The 6,786-nt window shown below is 41.7% G+C and overlaps 1 non-coding gene across 1 annotated transcript; it reads left to right on the plus strand.

The window, feature by feature from the left end:
* The first annotated feature begins 4,917 nt into the window (after positions 1-4,917).
* Positions 4,918-5,024, plus strand: LOC125497252 (small nucleolar RNA R71). Its single transcript, XR_007273881.1, has one exon. It is a non-coding gene; the product is annotated as a small nucleolar RNA R71 (small nucleolar RNA).
* The last annotated feature ends 1,762 nt before the right edge of the window (positions 5,025-6,786 follow it).

The raw sequence follows: 6,786 nt of genomic DNA on the forward strand, positions 1-6,786 counted from the left end.
TTGGTCGGGAAACCGCAGCAATATTGTTAATTTCTATATTTATTTTTTTTTGCATGTTATATTGCTGCGTATAGGTAAAACCGCAGCAATATCACCGCAGCAAATAGCATTTATTCTACTAGTGTTGCCTCCCAATAAGCGCTAGTTTTTAAGGTCATTAGCTCGACCTCATCTAGTATCACTCAGGTGAAGGGATGGAGAGTATGATGTCAACTTGCTCAGCAATGGGATCGCCAGCTCGGTAATGCTTCAATCAACCGGTGGCCATTGACTTTGAAAGTGTCACCTTGCCGGTTCCAAAGCTCCACTGAACCATAAGGAAAAACCTTGCAAACTTTGAATGGACCGGACCACCGCGAACGAAGTTTACCAGGAAATAGCTTCAGACGAGAATTAAAAAGAAGAACCAAATCCCCTTCCTTGAACTCTCGGCGCACAATTCCCTTGTCATGCCATCTCTTAGTCTTCGCCTTACAATCTAAACTCTCATAAGCATCCAGACGAAGCTCATCAAGCTCAGCAAGTTGAAGGAGTCTCTTCTCACCCACCGTTTGAGAGTCGAAATTGAGGCTCTTAATAGCCCAAAATGCACGATGCTCTAACTCAACAGGAAGATGACATGCTTTCCCATAAACAAGACGGTAGGGGGTGGTACCTATGGGGGTCTTGAAGGCTGTCCTGTAAGCCCATAATGCATCATCAAGTTTAGCAGCCCAATCTTTTCGTGTTCGTGCAACCGTCTTCTCTAGGATAGTTTTGATCTCACGGTTGGAAACCTCCACTTGGCCACTAGTTTGTGGGTGATAGGAAAGTCCCACTCTGTGATGTACCCCATACTTCTTAAGCATAGCTTCAAATTTGTTCTCCAGAAAGTGCTTACCTCCATCACTAATCAAAACCCGTGGAATGCCAAAAGAGGAAAAATAGTTTTCTTGAAAAATCTACTAACCACACGAGCATCATTAGTTGGAGAAGCAAGAGCCTCCACCCATTTGGAGACATAGTCCACACAACCAGAATATACTTGTTCCATAAGAAGAAGGGAACGGACCCATGAAGTCTACACCCACACATCAAATATCTCCACTTCAAGAATAGCGTTAAGAGGCATCTCATTCCGACGGGAAAGATTTCCCGTTCTTTGACAGCGATCACAAGAATGCACATAATGATGAACATCCTTGAACAAAGTAGGCCAATAAAAACCACATTGAAGAATTTTCGCTGCAGTTTTATTAGTACTAGCATGGCCTCCACAAGGTAAATCATGACAATGAGATATAATAGAGGATACCTCATTTCCAGGAATACACCTTCTAATCACCCCATCTGCGCAAGACTTGTAAAGGAAGGGCTCATCCCAAAAATACCTCCTCACATCCTTAAAGAATTTCTTCTTTTGTTGAGATGAATATCCATGAGGAATAGTGTCACTAGCCAAATAGTTGGCTATATCAGCATACCATGGGATCTCTGCAGTGGCTAAAGCTAGAAGCTGCTCATCAGGAAAAGTATCATCAATTGGTAGAGCCTCATCACCCTCAGCATCCATAACAATTCGAGAAAGGTGATCTGCAACAACATTCTCAACACCCTTCTTGTCTCGAATCTCCAAGTCAAACTCTTGTAACAACAAAATCCACCGAATCAAACGGGGCTTAGCATCCTTCTTGCTCATCAAATATTTAAGAGCCGCATGATCAGTGTGAATTATCACCTTCGACCCACCAGATAGGACCGAAATTTCTCCATCGCATATACCACTGCTAACAGTCCTTCTCAGTTGTGGCATAGTTCATCAGGGACGGAGTAAGAGTCTTGCTTGTATAGTAGATGGCATGGAGTTTACCATCCCCTCTGACCCAATACTGCTCCCACTGCTAGTCACTAGCATCGCACATAATCTCGAAAGGGAGATTCCAGTCAGGCGATTGAATTATAGGAGCAGAAATAAGAGCCGCTTTTAACCTGTGAAAAGCCTCAGTACAAGCATCAGTAAACACAAAGGGACATCTTTGCCTAAAAGCTCAGTTAGAGGTCGAGCAATTTTTGAAAAATCTTTTATGAAGCGGCGGTAGAATCCCGCATGACCAAGAAAACTCCTTACTCCTTTGACAGAGTTAGGAGGTGGTAAACGCTCAATGACCTCTATTTTGCTTGTCGACTTCAATGCCCCTATGAGAAACAATATGACCCAAAACTACTCCTTGTTGCACCATGAAATGACATTTTTCCCAGTTCAGATTAAATTAACTTCTTGACATCTATGGAGCACCTTTTGTAAATTAGCAAGGCAAATATCAAAAGATGTTCCATAGACGGAGAAGTCATCCATAAACACTTCCATAGAGTTCTCAATAAGACTGGAGAAAATTGCCATCATGCAACGCTGAAAAGTGGCAGGAGCATTACATAATCCAAATGGCATCCTTCGATATGCAAAGGTGCCATAAGGACATGTAAAGTAGTCTTTTCCTGGTCACTTGGATGAATAGGAATTTGGAAAAAACCAGAGTATCCATCCAACCAACAGAAAAAGAATGTTTTGCCAACCTTTCTAACATCTGATCAATGAAGGGGAGGGGAAAATGATCTTTTCGGGTGGCCTTATTCAATCGTCTATAATCAATACACATGCGCCACCCTGTCACAGTTCTAGTGGGAACTTGCTCACCCTTATCATTCTTGACAACGGTCATACCTCCTTTCTTAGGGACTACTTGAACAGGGCTAACCCACTTACTATCTGAGATAGGGTAGATTATACCTGCATCAAGCAATTTAAGAACCTCTTTCTTGACTACTTCCATCATATTTGGATTAAGTCTTCGTTGAGATTCTATAGAAGAAGCATGTTCGTCCTCAAGAATGATTTTGTGCATGCAAAATGAGGGATTAATACCCTTGATATCATCAATGGTGTACCCAATGACATTCTTATATTTCCTTAAAATAACGAGCAATTTTTCAATTTGAATGTCATCAAGCTCAGCATTAACAATAATAGGGTATGTATCATTGGGACCCATGAACACATATTTCAAAGTAGAGGGGAGAGGTTTCAGTTCTACCTTAGGAGGCGTAGTACTCTCCTTAGTGTCCTCAGAATGCAGCAATTCCTGGAGAGGCTCTTCAGATTCTTCAGTGGCTCGTGTCTCCTCTAGAAGTCTCTTGTATTCCTTAGTCTCCCAATCTTCCTCATCAGCACTACCCATCAAGACCGTTTGTAGCGAATCATCCAGTTGCAGATTGAAAGCCTCTGCTTCTATCACCTCATCAAGAGCATCCACTCTATAAACAGTTTCTCCCATAGAAGGAGAAGTCATGGAGTTTGTGAGTGTGTACTCCATCTTTTCATCACCTACTTCAAAAGTGATTTACCCTTCTTCATGTCAATAATGGCTCCAGCAGTGGCCAAAAAGGGTCTCCAAGAATTATGGGAACTTGTGCATCCTCCTTCATCTCCATGAGACAAAATCACAGGGAATAAAGAATTTACCCACTCGAAGAGGAACATCTTCAAGTATACCAAGTGGAAACTTCACTGTCCTGTCAGCTAGTTGTAGAGAGATGCGTGTGGGTTTTAGTTCGCCCATGTTGAGTTGCTTGCAGATAGATAACGGCATGAGACTAACACTAGCCCCAAGATCAACAAGCATTCTTGATAGCAATATCTCCAAGCTTGACGGAATGGAATAGCTGCCCGGATCTCCTAGCTTTTCTGGAAGCGTATTCTGCAAAATAGCACTACACTCAGCAGTTAGTGAAACAGTGACATTTTCTTCAATTTTTCGTTTGTTAGAGAGCATGTCTTTCAAAAACTTAGCGTAAGAAGGCATCTCAGATATGGCATCCAAGAAAGGTATGTTGATGTGTAGCTTCTTCAGGATGTCAAGGAACTTCCCATATTTCTTTTCAAGTTTTGCCTGTGCCAATCTTTGAGGGAACGGAACAGGTGGCTTGTATGGTTTAATAGGAATGACAGTGGGTTCCTCCTTCTCAGGCTTCTTAGCTTCATCTTCCAAACCCGTCTTCTCTTGAACTTCTCACTCAACTCTATAACCTCTTTTGCAGTGTTGTTTGCTCAGTTACCCTCCTTGTAGGCTCTTGCAATTCTTTACCGCTCCTCAATGAAATGGCATTGATATGCCCCTTAGGATTTGGTTCAGTTTGCCCAGGAAGTTGGCCTGAAGGTTTAGAGAGGTGGCTTATTTGTTGGGCTAGTTGGGTCATCTGACTCTCCATCAATTTATTATGAGCAGTGATTTGTTGGAGAGAGTTGTTGAAGAATTCATTCTGCTTGGCTTGGTATTCAACTTGCTTGCCTGAGAGGAAGCTAAATTCTCCATGATAGTCTCAAGGTTGGGTCGAGAGGATGATGATGAAGGGTTGAATGGTGGTCTTTGTTGGAAACCAGGTGGCTGGGAGTAGTTGGTGTGTGGAGGTTGAGGTTGGTTATTTTTGTAGGAGAAATTTGGGTGATGCTTCCAACCTGGGTTAAATGTGTTTGAGTATGGGTTGTTTTGTGGCCTTGTTTTGTGTTAAGGAGGGCATTGACATGCTCAGTTCCCGCTCCCATATTTTATATTGACACTCAGTAAAGGATGACCTTGCACTTCACAAATCTCACAAATAGGCGCTACGGTCCGCTACTCAACTGATCAACTTTAGCTGCCAAAACTTGCACAGTGTTAGTTAAAGTAGCAATAGCATCAACCTCATACTTACCTCCCTTTTTAGGGGCTCCACGAGATAACTCCAGTCATTCAGGTAATTGTTGGCAGCCATACATCCAACAATGTCTTCGCGGCTTCTGGAGTTTTTGCCATGAAAGTACCGCCAGATGCGGCATCAATAGAACTTCGAACTTCATGCTTCAGACCATTGTAGAATGTCTGAATCAGCAACCACTCAGGAATGCCGTGGTGTGGACACTGCCTTTGCAAAGCCTTGTATCTCTGCCATGCTTCATAGAGAGACTCCAATTCATGTTGTTGAAAGCCAGATATCTCGTTTCTGAACTTGGAAGTTCTCATAGGAGGGAAGAACTTGTAAAGAAAAGCCTTCTTCAGTTCTGGCCATGTGGCAATCTTCCTCACTTCTTCTTCTTAAACCATTCCTTTGCTTCGTCCCTGAGAGAAAAAGGAAAAGCACAATACCGAATTAAATCATCAGAAACATTAGTTAATTTCAAAGTATTGCATTTTTCTAAAAAGTTAGCCAAATGATCAGTAGGGCTCTCTTTGGGTGTTCCCGCATAGAATCCTGTGAGATAAACTGGATGAATTGTGGCTTGACCTCGAATGATTGGCAGCGGTTGTCGGTCTGTTTATGGTGGTGGTGGTCTCATCGGGCATAGCATATTCCCGTAGAGACTTTGGTGGTGCTTCGTCTCCCATTGTTGGTTCTTGTTGTTGTTGTCTTCTTCGACTTCCTAATCGCCTTGCTGTAGCCTCAATCTCGCGATCAAGAGTAATCAGATCTTGTGAACCCTTGCTACGAGTGCGCATGCAACAAAAAGACTGAAAGAAAAGAGATCAAACAGCAAATAGAGTGACAATGATCGAACAAAGACAGTTTAGCTAAATAAATCAAAGATAAACTAATCTAATACCGTTAGTCCCCGGCAACGGCGCCAAAATTTGGTAGGCGTGTCGCGCACCTATCAAAAGTAATTACCTAACTAACTTCCTAACTATGTAGCAGAGCAAGTCAGGGTCGAATCCACAGGGACAAACGTATCAAACACTAGATATCTTGACTCAATTTAACTAAACGAGTGACAAACAATGATGAAAAGGGTGTTGACTAAGACTAACACTAAACTACGATAATTACTAAGAACACACAAGATATAATCAATTAATTAAAACATCTAGAATTAAGCATCACCACTAGCATGACCAATACATGAATAATTTCCATCCCAAATAATAATCAAGAATTCAAGAGGAGTAATGCACCCTATAATTACCAAAGATCTCTCCCGAGTACCAATGGCTACTCTAAACAAGCAATCAAACCTATTCCCATAGAATCATGCAAGAAAGAGGCATTAAGCATAGCATCACAATTAAATTCCTAGCAATCCCATCTAACTATTCCCATAGAAGATATTCATACCATTGATTGGATCAACAAAACCATCTAGATTCAATTCCCATTGAAAATAAGATATACGGAGTCAAATCAAAATCACCTATCCCTAGTATGATAATGAGCATAAGAACAATCCAATCAAACAAGAACAATTGATCATATAAACTTGGGATTAATGGAAGAATTCATATATTAAATCATTGCTAGGGTTTTACTTAACCCTAGATTAATGGACTACTCACACATAATTGAAATAGCAAAACAAATAATGAACAAATTAAAAGACATGATAATAATGAAAGGAAAGAAGAGATTAAGAAAACTTAGTCTTTACTTGAAGGAATCAAAGCGTAGTAATCAATGTTCAACAATGGAGTAAACTCAAAAGCTCTCTAAAAAGTTATAAAATGTATTTCTAGTAAAAAGGCGTAGTTTTTAACTCTAATAAAATAGTATTTATATGTCTCGCAAATCCGGTGCAACACGCGCTCAAAACAGCCAAAACATCGTCCCGCCCGACCGGTCGAGCGGTCGTGAGGTCTGATGCTTCTTCGTCGCGCCTGGCCGGGCGCCTTTCAGCACAATTATCCTTCGCCTCGCCCGACCGCCCGGGCGGATTTCGCCCGGTCGGGCCCGCAAGTGCAGCTGGCTTGGCTCCTAAACTTCGAAAATATGCTAAGTAAGGTT

The sequence above is a fragment of the Beta vulgaris genome, chromosome 4, assembly GCF_026745355.1.
Source record: "Beta vulgaris subsp. vulgaris cultivar EL10 chromosome 4, EL10.2, whole genome shotgun sequence".
NCBI classification, from domain to species: domain Eukaryota; kingdom Viridiplantae; phylum Streptophyta; class Magnoliopsida; order Caryophyllales; family Amaranthaceae; genus Beta; species Beta vulgaris.